We start from the raw sequence: 16,040 nt of genomic DNA, 5'->3' as shown, positions 1-16,040 counted from the left end.
GTAACCCACCTACCGAATTCATAGTCTCACTAGCCAAGCTCTGCCTGAAAAACAAATTCTTTAAATACAAAGAAAAATGGTATAGACAGATTAAGGGAGTTGCAATGGGTTGTAGCTTCGTCCCCGAAATAGCAAACTTGGTCATGGATTTCTTTGAGCAGAAATGGATCTATGACGATTCCAATCCATTTAAAACAAACATCATAAAATAGTATAGATTCATAGACGACATCTTAATGATTTGGGAAGGGACAGAAGAAGCACTAGTAACCTTCCATGAGTGGCTCAATCAACGAACAGCGGACTTCAAATTCACCATAAATAAAGACAACACGCGCATCAATTTCCTAGACCTATGGGTTATTAATAGGAACAATAAACTAGAAGTTAGCCTTTTTAAAAAACCAACAGACCGCAATACATTGCTGCACTTCTCTAGTGGCCACCCCAGAACACTTAAAGAAAATCTACCATTTGGCCGATTTCTAAGAGTTAGAAGGAACTGCACTGATAAAGAACACTATTTTTGCAATGCCATGGAACTCACAGATAAACCTTTAAGTAGAGGGTACCCTAAAAAACTAGTTAAAATAGCAGCCAAAAGGGCCTGGTTCACACCAAGAGAAATGCTGTTGGTACCGAAAATCAAAACAAAGGAGTCCCCTTTAACATGCGTTGTCACATTCGGTACCAAAGCTAACAAAATTCGAACAATCATTGAAAAAAACTGGAAAATTGTTAACGACCTCGGGATCCCCAAACCACTGTTCGCTTTAAAAAAAAGCACGCAGTCTAAAAGACCAATGGGTGAGAGCAGCCATGTCTCCAACAGAAGAAAAGTGCTTGCGAACGATGCTAGAACTCCCAAATATCACAGGGCATTTTAGATGCAGCAAATGCTTAGCGTGTAAATATACAAAAAACACCAAAGAAATCACAATAAATGATAAAGTTCACCTACAAAAAGACTTCTCAAATTGTAATACAAAAAATGTTGTTTATTGTATATTTTGCCCTTGTAATAAAGCATACATCGGACAAACCTCCCAACAGGTCAAGACACGCATTCTACAGCACCGATCTAGAATTAAATGCGCTGTGAAAGGAGCGCCGTTTGTTGAACACTTCATGGACAAAAGTCATACGGCAGAAGATATCCATTGGACAGTGCTGGCTGCAGTAAAACCTAAATCGAATGTACAAGTTACAACTAATACACTGCTGAAACTTGAAGCAAGACTAATAGAAATATTTCACACAGCCCACGAAGGACTGAATGACATGGATGAAATATGGGCATTAATTCAATAGCACAAACTGCCTCGTTCGACCACTGAGATACTACCTCAGCCTTTAGTACAGTAAACACACATGTCTGTATAGATATTTTGATATTTATAATCTTTGTCAACTTTGGTGGTCTTCAGCCCATTCATACAAAATGTTTACAGATATGTAGTTTTACATGAGTTCATATTGCATTTTGTAACAAGGAACATAGCAATGACCCTTATACAAACACAGTGGTATTTCCAATTGGGTCACTATGGCTATTCTACTTAACCACATTGGTTCAGAAGACCTCTGCACAGTTTTGGTTGTTTCACTAAAACGTGACAAGTAAAGCACTATAGTGGATTATCATGAGACAAACCAACAGGGCCCTTTCATGTGACCAACATAGACTTACACTTAGCCAGCACTCATTTTAACCTTGATGATTTTTACACTTTTACTTGATATATACCACTATAGTACCTTCACCTGTAATATCACGATGGACCACTTGTTCGTTTTTTAATCATTTTAATCACTAACGAGACAAGCAACACACCCCAATATGGCGCCCAGCATATGACCCCCCAAACGGCGTTCCCCGTTCTAGTGCCCTGCTTTATTAACCGCAACGGTTACCGGCAGTCACAGCAATACACGCCGATGCTGCTGCACGGCGGTATGTTCTGAGTGGAGACTCTGCGGTACGTCTAGAACAGTACTAAGTAAGTACAGAGGAACTTTTGACTCCACAAGCCTCTCTGGCAGTCCTCAAGTGCCAGGGCTCACACGTCTCCCCTTAAATTTCAGGGCACCGACCAGCAAGCGGGGACAGGTGCTGTAAACACGCCGACATCCTCAGTAAGCACGGCTCCCGGTATTCTTTATATTATTATTTCCATGTAATTGGCATTTTCACAGCATTTCAATGCCGCCGGCACTGTAGTTTTTTGTTTCAGCCATTTAATTGAAGAGAGGCTGAAGAAACACATCGTGGCTCATACAGAGTATTACCAATACAATTAAGGTATTGGAGACTTTCCTATATATACAATTTAGCAGGCAAAGCGCTGCAGATGCATGCTTATGCGCGTCATGTTCACATATTTAGGACAAGAACCTTCGCACAGATGGTCCATCCCCAATAGTATTATAGACACAACCATAACGCAGTAACTTTTATCATAGGCACACTCAGTACGCCTTGATCCATTTTTTAGACTCACATAACGATTGAATTTTAGACAACCTGGTGGAGACACGCATAGGCACATGGTTACAATGATTTTCTCATGAACGGTGGCATCATATCACAGTCTGCACTCTTGTCGCTTATAGACGACTGTTTTAATTAAGGTTTGCGTCCGTTTAATTGTTTTTTCTTTAATTGTTGTAGTTGTCCTTTGATAAGTCCTCATGAGGCCTAAACTTGGAGGCCGAAACACGTCGACACATGTTTTTGCGAGATTGAGACCTTGAAAAGGTTCAAATGTTGTAAATATCCGGGCCTCACCACACTAGATACCTTCGGGAAGAAATTTAGAAGGACTTTAAGAGAGGTCACGACATGGACCATCAATCATCGCTACATAGTGGATTAAAATTCTAAAAACTATCAGTAACCACTTTACCAAAAAACTCGACATTAGGGGACAACCCCTACTGAAAGTTTGCTTTCCACAGAGGCTGCAACAGTAATACAGCAGTTACCTATGTGACTAAATGTTGTACAGTTAAATTCTGTACAGTTATCTTGTGTTTATGTATAATTTTTGTTTAGTTGGTATACTAACGCCATATATGTTTAATGGCTAATGAGACATTCTCGGCTTTACTTCAATTGATAAATAAAATTTGGGAAGTAATCTAACCATGAAAAAATGTATTGATCAAATTTTTTGATAACGAATGATATAATCTATCCCGGCTTGGTTGAACCCCATTGGTTTTGTCAGTTTTGTGCCCAGACCAAGCACGGGTTATTGGGTCACCCTCTATTTTTGTATTTTGATACAAGTCAAATTCCAAATTGAATCAATTACTGAGGATGCTAAAGAACAGAGATGGATTAATAATAAAGAATACGAAATTCCTCAACTACAGTGAAGGCAGGATCCCCTATTTCTACATCCTGCCAAAGGTGCATAAAAACCAAAAGCAACCACCTGGAAGACCGGTTGTGTCAGCTTGTGGCTCAATTCTAGAACCCTTAGCACAATTTGTAGATGTGTTTCTCAAACCAATAGTAGTTAAAACCTCTGCTTATGTCTGTGACTCTATGGACATTATAAAAAAACTCGAAGAACTCCCCTTCAATGATAATAAACAACTTTTAGTGACATTCAACATTGAGGCACTATATACCAACATCCCCCAAGATGAAGCCATAGAGGTAATTAGACAGGTTCTCAACACAAACAATGAACCAGGTAACCCACCTACCGAATTCATAGTCTCACTAGCCAGGCTCTGCCTGAAAAACAACTTCTTTAAATACAAAGAAAAATGGTATAGACAGATTAAGGGAGTTGCAATGGGTTGTAGCTTCGCCCCCGAAATAGCAAACTTGGTCATAGATTTCTTTGAGCAGAAATGGATCTATGACGATTCCAATCCATTTAAAACAAACATCATCAAATAGTATAGATTCATAGACGACATCTTAATGATTTGGGAAGGAACAGAAGAAGCACTAGTAACCTTCCATGAGTGGCTCAATCAACGAACAGCGGACTTCAAATTCACCATAAATAAAGACAACACGCGCATCAATTTCCTAGACCTATGGGTTATTAATAGGAACAATAAACTAGAAGTTAGCCTTTTTTTTAAACCAACAGACCGCAATACATTGCTGCACTTCTCTAGTGGCCACCCCAGAACACTTAAAGAAAATCTACCATTTGGCCAATTTCTAAGAGTTAGAAGGAACTGCACTGATAAAGAAGACTGTTTTTGCAATGCCATGGAACTCACAGACAAAGCTTTAAGTAGAGGGTACCCTAAAAAACTAGTTAAAATAGCAGCCAAAAGGGCCTGGTTCACACCAAGAGAAATTCTGTTGGTACCGAAAATCAAAACAAAGGAGTCCCCTTTAACATGCGTTGTCACATTCGGTCCCAAAGCTAACAAAATTCGAACAATCATTGAAAAAAACTGAAAAATTGTTAAAGACCTCGGGATCCCCAAACCACTGTTCGCTTTTAAAAAAGCACGCAGTCTAAAAGACCAATGGGTGAGAGCAGCCATGTCTCCAACAGAAGAAAAGTGCTTGCGAACGATGCTAGAACTACCAAATATCCAAGGGCATTTTAGATGCAGCAAATGCTTAGCGTGTAAATATACAAAAAACACCAAAGAAATCACAATAAATGATAAAGTTCACCTACAAAAAGACTTCTCAAATTGTAATACAAAAAATGTTGTTTATTGTATATTTTGCCCTTGTAATAAAGCATACATCGGACAAACCTCCCAACAGGTCAAGACACGCATTCTACAGCACCGATCTAGAATTAAATGCGCTGTGAAAGGAGCGCCGTTTGTTGAACACTTCATGGACAAAAGTCATACGGCAGAAGATATCCATTGGACAGTGCTGGCTGCAGTAAAACCTAAATCGAATGTACAAGTTACAACTAATACACTGCTGAAACTTGAAGCAAGACTAATAGAAATATTTCACACAGCCCACGAAGGACTGAATGACATGGATGAAATATGGGCATTAATTCAATAGCACAAACTGCCTCGTTCGACCACTGAGATACTACCTCAGCCTTTAGTACAGTAAACACACATGTCTGTATAGATATTTTGATATTTATAATCTTTGTCAACTTTGGTGGTCTTCAGCCCATTCATACAAAATGTTTACAGATATGTAGTTTTACATGAGTTCATATTGCATTTTGTAACAAGGAACATAGCAATGACCCTTATACAAACACAGTGGTATTTCCAATTGGGTCACTATGGCTATTCTACTTAACCACATTGGTTCAGAAGACCTCTGCACAGTTTTGGTTGTTTCACTAAAACGTGACAAGTAAAGCACTATAGTGGATTATCATGAGACAAACCAACAGGGCCCTTTCATGTGACCAACATAGACTTACACTTAGCCAGCACTCATTTTAACCTTGATGATTTTTACACTTTTACTTGATATATACCACTATAGTACCTTCACCTGTAATATCACGATGGACCACCTGTTAGTTTTTTAATCATTTTAATCACTAACGAGACAAGCAACACACCCCAATATGGCGCCCAGCATATGACCCCCCCAAACGGCGTTTCCCGTTCTAGTGCCCTGTTTTATTAACCGCATCGGTTACCGGCAGTCACAGCAATACACGCCGATGCTGCTGCACGGCGGTATGTTCTGAGTGGAGACTCTGCGGTACGTCTAGAACAGTACTAAGTAAGTACAGAGGAACTTTTGACTCCACGAGCCTCTCTGGCAGTCCTCAAGTGCCAGGGCTCACACGTCTCCCCTTAAATTTCAGGGCACCGACCAGCAAGCGGGGACAGGTGCTGTAAACACGCCGACATCCTCAGTAAGCACGGCTCCCGGTATTCTTTATATTATTATTTCCATGTAATTGGCATTTTCACAGCATTTCAATGCCGCCGGCACTGTAGTTTTTTGTTTCAGCCATTTAATTGAAGAGAGGCTGAAGAAACACATCGTGGCTCATACAGAGTATTACCAATACAATTAAGGTATTGGAGACTTTCCTATATATACAATTTAGCAGGCAAAGCGCTGCAGATGCATGCTTATGCGCGTCATGTTCACATATTTAGGACAAGAACCTTCGCACAGATGGTCCATCCCCAACAGTATTATAGACACAACCATAACGCAGTAACTTTTATCATAGGCACACTCAGTACGCCTTGATCCATTTTTTAGACTCACATAACGATTGAATTTTAGACAACCTGGTGGAGACACGCATAGGCACATGGTTACAATGATTTTCTCATGAACGGTGGCATCATATCACAGTCTGCACTCTTGTCGCTTATAGACGACTGTTTTAATTAAGGTTTGCGTCCGTTTAATTGTTTTTTCTTTAATTGTTGTAGTTGTCCTTTGATAAGTCCTCATGAGGCCTAAACTTGGAGGCCGAAACACGTCGACACATGTTTTTGCGAGATTGAGTCCTTGAAAAGGTTCAAATGTTGTAAATATCCGGGCCTCACCACACTAGATACCTTCGGGAAGAAATTTAGAAGGACTTTAAGAGAGGTCACGACATGGACCATCAATCATCGCTACATAGTGGATTAAAATTCTAAAAACTATCAGTAACCACTTTACCAAAAAACTCGACATTAGGGGACAACCCCTACTGAAAGTTTGCTTTCCACAGAGGCTGCAACAGTAATACAGCAGTTACCTATGTGACTAAATGTTGTACAGTTAAATTCTGTACAGTTATCTTGTGTTTATGTATAATTTTTGTTTAGTTGGTATACTAACGCCATATATGTTTAATGGCTAATGAGACATTCTCGGCTTTACTTCAATTGATAAATAAAATTTGGGAAGTAATCTAACCATGAAAAAATTTATTGGTCAAATTTTTTGATAACGAATGATATAATCTATCCCGGCTTGGTTGAACCCCCATTGGTTTTGTCATTTTTGTGCCCAGACCAAGCACGGGTTATTGGGTCACCCTCTATTTTTGTATTTTGATACAAGTCAAATTCCAAATTAAATCAATTACTGAGGATGCTAAAGAACAGAGATGGATTAATAATAAAGAATACGAAATTCCTCAACTACAGTGAAGGCAGGATCCCCTATTTCTACATCCTGCCAAAGGTGCATAAAAACCAAAAGCAACCACCTGGAAGACCGGTTGTGTCAGCTTGGGGCTCAATTCTAGAACCCTTAGCACAATTTGTAGATGTGTTTCTCAAACCAATAGTAGTTAAAACCTCTGCTTATGTCTGTGACTCTATGGACATTATAAAAAAACTCGAAGAACTCCCCTTCAATGATAATAAACAACTTTTAGTGACATTCGACATTGAGGCACTATATACCAACATCCCCCAAGATGAAGCCATAGAGGTAATTAGACAGGTTCTCAACACAAACAATGAACCAGGTAACCCACCTACCGAATTCATAGTCTCACTAGCCAGGCTCTGCCTGAAAAACAACTTCTTTAAATACAAAGAAAAATGGTATAGACAGATTAAGGGAGTTGCAATGGGTTGTAGCTTTGCCCCCGAAATAGCAAACTTGGTCATAGATTTCTTTGAGCAGAAATGGATCTATGACGATTCCAATCCATTTAAAACAAACATCATCAAATAGTATAGATTCATAGACGACATCTTAATGATTTGGGAAGGAACAGAAGAAGCACTAGTAACCTTCCATGAGTGGCTCAATCAACGAACAGCGGACTTCAAATTCACCATAAATAAAGACAACATGCGCATCAATTTCCTAGACCTATGGGTTATTAATAGGAACAATAAACTAGAAGTTAGCCTTTTTTTAAACCAACAGACCGCAATACATTGCTGCACTTCTCTAGTAGCCACCCCAGAACACTTAAAGAAAATCTACCATTTGGCCAATTTCTAAGAGTTAGAAGGAACTGCACTGATAAAGAAGACTATTTTTGCAATGCCATGGAACTCACAGACAAAGCTTTAAGTAGAGGGTACCCTAAAAAACCAGTTAAAATAGCAGCCAAAAGGGCCTGGTTCACACCAAGAGAAATGCTGTTGGTACCGAAAATCAAAACAAAGGAGTCCCCTTTAACATGCGTTGTCACATTCGGTCCCAAAGCTAACAAAATTCGAACAATCATTGAAAAAAACTGAAAAATTGTTAAAGACCTCGGGATCCCCAAACCACTGTTCGCTTTTAAAAAAGCACGCAGTCTAAAAGACCAATGGGTGAGAGCAGCCATGTCTCCAACAGAAGAAAAGTGCTTGCGAACGATGCTAGAACTACCAAATATCCAAGGGCATTTTAGATGCAGCAAATGCTTAGCGTGTAAATATACAAAAAACACCAAAGAAATCACAATAAATGTTAAAGTCCACCTACAAAAAGACTTCTCAAATTGTAATACAAAAAATTTTGTTTATTGTATATTTTGCCCTTGTAATACAGCATACATCGGACAAACCTCCCAACAGGTCAAGAAACGCATTCTACAGCACCGATCTAGAATTAAATGCACTGTGAAAGGAGCGCCATTTGTTGAACACTTGTTGCTTATAGACGACTGTTTTAATTAAGGTTTGCGTCCGTTTAATTGTTTTTTCTTTAATTGTTGTAGTTGTCCCTTGATAAGTCCTGATGAGGCCGAAACGCGTTGACACATGTTTTTGCGAGATTGAGTCCTTCAAAAGGTTCAAATGTTGTAAATATTCGGGCCCCACCACACTAGATACCTTCGGGAAGAAATTTAGAAGGACTTTAAGAGAGGTCACGACATGGACCATCAATCATCTCTACATAGTGGATTACAATTCTAAAAAATATCAGTAACCACTTTACCAAAAAACTCGACATTAGGGGACAACCCCTACTGAAAGTTTGCTTTCCACAGAGGCTGCAACAGTAATACAGCAGTTACCTATGGGACTAAATGTTGTACAGTTAAATTCTGTACAGTTATCTTGTGTTTATGCATAATTTTTGTTTAGTTGGTATACTAACGCCATATATGTTTAATGGCTAATGAGACATTCTCGGCTTTACTTCAATTGATAAATAAAATTTGGGAAGTAATCTAACCACGAAAAATGTATTGATCACATTTTTTGATAACGAATGATATAATCTATCCCGGCTTGGTTGAACCCCCATTGGTTTTGTCAGTTTTGTGCCCAGACCAAGCACGGGTTATTGGGTCACCCTCTATTTTTGATACAATTTTGAAGAACACCTGCTTAGGTGTGAGGTTTTGCCATAGAGCTAAGTTGAAATAACAGAACTATTTCCCCTTCCGCGGGAAGTGGGACAAGATGCATTTAAATATTTAGCCAAAGCTGATTTTGTACCTACTCCTTATGTATAAATGTTGTATTCTATGTATGTTTATGTGCCTTTAATATCTGTGATATTATAGATGCCCCGTGTAAAACATGTCAGAACACATACAGTGTTCAATACTGATGAACAGATCTCCAAATTGTTGGAACTCCCATCGCTTCTGAGCGGAGAACTTCCGCCTAGTGAAAATCCCAAACTAGACAAAGTCGAAAAACTAAAACAGCTTAAGAAGAAGAACACACGCACACAATTGCATGCACAGGTGCTCCTCGAGCACCTCAAAAATAACACTATCCCACAGGGACTACAAGTAAGAAATATCCCTGTTATCTTCATCAGTGACCCCAAGTACCTCACACAATTTAGTGGAGTAGGAACAAAGTGCTCAAGGGACTGGCTAGCCCTATCGGTAGAAACAGCCCTTAGAATTAGTGAGGTAGAACTGAAAGAAATAGCAGAACTTGAACGTGAGATTTCTTTAGATAATACGATACAAAATGCCCAACAACTCTTAGATAGTGTGAACAAAACAATAGCAGAGGTCAAAGAGAACACAGTCAACCAGAAGACTACCAAACTAGCAATAGACATAAAGAATTTCAATATTCTTACCGCATACCAATACTTAAGAGAAGATTTCTATAAGAACAACAACCCAAATACGTTACATCTACAATTTCAAACTAGGTCAAGGACTAGATTCATCACCTTCTCAGACACGTCCTCAGATTTGAATCCAGAAACTCAGGGTTCATTTACATCGGCTCAACCTTTTTTAGGCAGAGGGAGCTGGAGAGGAACAAGAGGGAACGGAACCCCGAGAGGACAATTTCAAGACCAGGGATTCTTAGGTACTCGACGGGGAGCATACAAAAGATAAACAAAATGGTGCAAACTATCCCCATTTATAACTTGTCCTCACACTCTCTTCTCCCAGCAGAAAAACAAGTATTAAGTAAAGGACTTTCCTTTGTACCATGAGAAACCAAGATCCAGTAGAAAACAAAATAGAGGTACTGAGATTCCTCAGGAAAGTGAGACTGAAGGCATTCTTTGGTACCACTCCAACACAATCAGAGCCTGACAACAGCAGACTCAAATTAAAGTCCACTTTTCTCCCCGATAAAAATGAGATGCCCTTAGAAATTAAAGTGTTCGAACATTTAGTTCTCAAAGAGATTGACACACTTAATACTAAAAAGTCCTACTTCAAGGAAAATTATACTAAAGCAGAAAAGGAAGGTACCGCCAATTTGGCCAGTAGAAAAGACATTTTTATAAAACCAGCTGACAAAGGTGGAGGGATTGTAATAGGGGACATAGACCAATACCACCAGGAAGTATTAAGGCAATTTAACAATCCGACACACTATAGAGAGATAGAAATTGAGGCCCCTAGAAAAGTCAAATTCCAAATTTAATCAATTACTTAGGAGGCTAAAGAACAGAGATGGATTAATAATAAAGAATATGAAATTCCTGAACTACAGTGAAGGCAGGATGCCCTATTTCTACATCCTGCCAAAGGTGCATAAAAATCAAAAGCAACCACCTGGAAGACCGATTGTGTCAGCTTGTGGCTCAATTCTAGAACCCTTAGCACAATTTTTAGATGTGTTTCTCAAACCAATAGTAGTTAAAACCTCTGCTTATGTCTGTGAGTGACCCTATGGACATTATTAATAAACTCGAAGAACTCCCCTTCAATGATAATAAACAACTTTTAGTGACATTCGACATTGAGTCACTATATACCAACATCCCCCAAGATGAAACCATAGAGGTAATTAGACAGGTTCTCAACACAAACAATGAACCAGGTAACCCACCTACCGAATTCATAGTCTCACTAGCCAAGCTCTGCCTGAAAATTAACTTATTTAAATACAAAGAAAAATGGTATAGACAGATTAAGGGAGTGGCAATGGGTTGTAGCTTCGCCCCCGAAATAGCAAACTTGGTCATGGATTTCTTTGAGCAGAAATGGATCTATGACGATTCCAATCCATTTAAAACAAACATCATAAAATAGTATAGATTCATAGACAACATCTTAATGATTTGGGAAGGGACAGAAGAAGCACTAGTAACCTTCCATGAGTGGCTCAATCAACGAACAGCGGACTTCAAATTCACCATAAATAAAGACAACACGCGCATCAATTTCCTAGACCTATGGGTTATTAATAGGGACAATAAACCAGAAGTTAGCCTTTTTTTTAAACCAACAGACGGCAATACATTGCTGCACTTCTCTAGTGGCCACCCCAGAACACTTAAAGAAAATCTACCATTTGGCCAATTTCTAAGAGTTAGAAGGAACTACACTGATAAAGAACACTATTTTTGCAATGCCATGGAACTCACAGATAAAGCTTTAAGTAGAGGGTAACCTAAAAAAATAGTTAAAATAGCAGCCAAAAGGGCCTGGTTCACACCAAGAGAAATGCTGTTGGTACCGAAAATCAAAACAAAGGAGTCCCCTTTAACATGCGTTGTCACATTCGGTCCCAAAGCTAACAAAATTCGAACAATCATTGAAAAAAACTGGAAAATTGTTAACGACCTCGGGATCCCCAAACCACTGTTCGCTTTTAAAAAACCACGCAGTCTAAAAGACCAATGGGTGAGAGCAACCATGTCTCCAACAGAAGAAAAGTGCTTGCGAACAATGCTAGAACTACCAAATATCCAAGGGCATTTTAGATGCAGCAAATGCTTAGCGTGTAAATATACAAAAAACACCAAAGAAATCACAATAAATGATAAAGTTCACCTACAAAAAGACTTCTCAAATTGTAATACAAAAAATGTTGTTTATTGTATATTTTGCCCTTGTAATAAAGCATACATCGGACAAACCTCCCAACAGGTCAAGACACGCATTCTACAGCACCGATCTAGAATTAAATGCGCTGTGAAAGGAGCACCGTTTGTTGAACACTTCATGGACAAAAGTCATACGGCAAAAGATATCCATTGGACAGTGCTGGCTGCAGTAAAACCTAAATCGAATGTACAAGCTACAACTAATACACTGCTGAAACTTGAAGCAAGACTAATAGAAACATTTCACACAGCCCACGAAGGAATGAATGACATGGATGAAATATGGGCATTAATTCAATAGCACAAACTGCCTCGTTCGACCACTGAGATTCTACCTCAGCCTTTAGTACAGTAAACACACATCTTTATAGATATTTTGATATTTATAATCTTTGTCAACTTTGGTGGTCTTCAGCCCATTCATACAAAATGTTTACAGATATGTAGTTTTACATGAGTTCATATTGCATTTTGTTACAAGGAACATAGCAATGACCCTTTTACAAACACAGTGGTATTTCCAATTGGGTCACTATGGCTATTCTACTTAACCACATCGGTTCAGAAGACCTCTGCACAGTTTTGGTTGTTTCACTAAAACATGACCAGTAAAGCACTATAGTGGATTATCATGAGACAAACCAACAGGGCCCTTTCATGTGGCCAACATAGACTTACACTTAGCCAGCACTCATTTTAACCTTCATGATTTTTACACTTTTACTTGATATATACCACTATAGTACCTTCACCTGTAATATCACGATGGACCAACTGTTAGTTTTTTAATCATTTTAATCACTAACCAGACAAGCAACACACTCCCAATATGGCGCCCAGCATATGACCCCCCAAACGGCGTTCCCCGTTCTAGTGCCCTGCTTTATTAACCGCAACGGTTACCGGCAGTCACAGCAATACACGCCGATGCTGCTGCACGGCGGTATGTTAGGAGTGGAGACTCTGCGGTACGTCTAGAACAGTACTAAGTAAGTACAGAGGAACTTTTGACTCCACAAGCCTCTCTGGCAGTCCTCAAGTGCCAGGGCTCACACGTCTCCCCTTAAATTTCAGGGCACCGACCAGCAAGTGGGGACAGGCGCTGTAAACACGCTGACATCCTCAGTAAGCACGGCTCCCGGTATTCTTTATATTATTATTTCCATGTAATTGGCATTTTCACCGCATTTCAATGCCGCCGGCACTGTTGTTTATGTTTCAGCCATTTAACTGAAGAGAGGCTGAAGAAACACATCGTGGCTCATACAGAGTATTACCAATACAATTAAGGTATTGGATACTTTCCTATATATACAACTTAGCAGGCAAAGCGCTGCAGATGCATGCTTATGCGCGTCATGTTCACATATTTAGGACAAGAACCTTCGCACAGATGGTCCATCCCCAACAGTATTATAGACACAACCATAACGCAGTAACTTTTATCATAGGCACACTCAGTACGCCTTGATCCATTTTTTAGACTCACATAACGATTGAATTTTAGACAACCCGGTGGAGACACGCATAGGCACATGGTTACAATGATTTTCTCATGAACGGTGGCATCATATCACAGTCTGCACTCTTGTCGCTTATAGACGACTGTTTTAATTAAGGTTTGCGTCCGTTTAATTGTTTTTTCTTTAATTGTTGTAGTTGTCCCTTGACAAGTCCTGATGAGGCCTAAACTTGGAGGCCGAAACACGTCGACACATGTTTTTGCGAGATTGAGTCCTTGAAAAGGTTCAAATGTTGTAAATATTCGGGCCTCACCACACTTGATACCCTCGGGAAGAAATTTAGAAGGACTTTAAGAGAGGTCACGACATGGACCATCAATCATCGCTACATAGTGGATTACAATTCTAAAAAATATCAGTAACCACTTAACCAAAAAACTCTACATTAGGGGACAACCCCTACTGAAAGTTTGCTTTCCAAAGAGGCTGCAACAGTAATAAAGCAGTTACCTATGGGACTGAGGGCCAGATGTAGCAACGGGTTTTATCCATTCTGTGTCTATGGGAAAATGTGTTCGTACATATTGCCCTAAATGTTGTACAGTTAAGTTCTGTACAGTTATCTTGTGTTTATGTATATTTTTTGTTTAGTTGGTATACTAACGCCATATATGTTTAATGGCTAATGAGACATTCTCGGCTTTACTTCAATTGATAAATAAAATTTGGGAAGTAATCTAACCACGAAAAATGTATTGATCACATTTTTTGATAACGAATTATATAATCTATCCCGGCTTGGTTGAACCCCCATTGGTTTTGTCAGTTTTGTGCCCAGACCAAGCACGGGTTATTGGGTCACCCTCTATTTTTGATACAATTTTGAAGAACACGTGCTTAGGTGTGAGGTTTTGCCATAGAGCTAAGTTGAAATAACAGAACTATTTCCCCTTCCGCGGGAAGTGGGACAAGATGTATTTAAATATTTAGCCAAAGCTGATTTTGTACCTACTCCTTATGTATAAATGTTGTATTCTATGTATGTTTATGTGCCTTTAATATCTGTGATATTATAGATGCCCCGTGTAAAACATGTCAGAACCACATACAGTGTGCAATACTGATGAAGAGATCTCCAAATTGTTGGAACTCCCATCGCTTCTGAGCGGAGAACTTCCGCCTAGTGAAAATCCCAAACTAGACGAAGTCGAAAAACTAAAACAGCTTAAGAAGAAGAACACACGCATACAATTGCATGCACAGGTGCTCCTCGAGCACCTCAAGAATAACACTATCCCACAGGGACTACAAGTAAGAAATATCCCTGTTATCTTCATCAGTGACCCCAAGTACCTCACACAATTTAGTGGAGTAGGAACAAAGTGCTCAAGGGACTGGCTAGCCCTATCGGTAGAAACAGCCCTTAGAATTAGTGAGGTAGAACTGAAAGAAATAGCAGAACTTGAACGTGAGATTTCTTTAGATAATACGATACAAAATGCCCAACAACTCTTAAATAGTGTAAAAAAAACAATAGCCGAGTTCAAAGCGAACACAGTCAACCAGAAGACTACCAAACTAGCAAGAGACATAAAGAATTTCAATATTCTTACCACATACCCATACTTAAGAGAAGATTTCTATAAGAACAACAACCCAAATACATTAAATCTACAATTTCAAACTAGGTCAAGGAGTAGATTCATCACCTTCTCAGACACGTCCTCAGATTTGGATCCAGAAACTCAGGGTTCATTTACATCGGCTCAACCTTGTTTAGGCAGAGGGAGCTGGAGAGGAACAAGAGGGAACGGAACCCCGAGAGGACAATTTCAAGACCAGGGATTCTTCCGTACTCGCCGGGGAGCATACAAAAGATAAACAAAATGGTGCAAACTATCCCCATTTATAACTTGTCCTCACACTCTCTTCTCCCAGCAGAAAAACAAGTATTAAGTAAAGGACTTTCCTTTGTACCATGAGAAACCAAGATCCAGATGGTTTTGTCAAAACACTAATCACACATGTATCACACCAGTTGTGAAACTTATGGGAGTATGGCATTTTCTGGCCGCAGGTTCCTTTCAATACACAGTGGGAATATGTGGTGGTATGTCACAATGATGAGACACATTGACAGCTACATCCAGTTCCCCAGGTGTGAGGATTTAGCCAATGTGAAGGTTGGATCCAATAGATTTGCTCAGCCACCACATGTTGTTGGAGCCAATGATGGCACCCATATTCCCTTAGTCCCACTGAAAGCCAGGGAACAAGATTACCGTAACAGGAAGAATTTCCATTCTATCAATTTGCAAGTTGTCTGCTTACCCAATTTGTATACTTCAAAGGTCTCTGACCGTATCCTATAATTCCTTTGTTATATGGAACAGCACCGTACCCCTGCTGATATTACAACTACTAAC

Source organism: Pleurodeles waltl, chromosome 6 (assembly GCF_031143425.1).
Source record: "Pleurodeles waltl isolate 20211129_DDA chromosome 6, aPleWal1.hap1.20221129, whole genome shotgun sequence".
NCBI classification, from domain to species: domain Eukaryota; kingdom Metazoa; phylum Chordata; class Amphibia; order Caudata; family Salamandridae; genus Pleurodeles; species Pleurodeles waltl.
The sequence above is the reverse complement of the archived record's forward strand: the minus strand, read 5'-3'. Positions refer to the sequence as shown.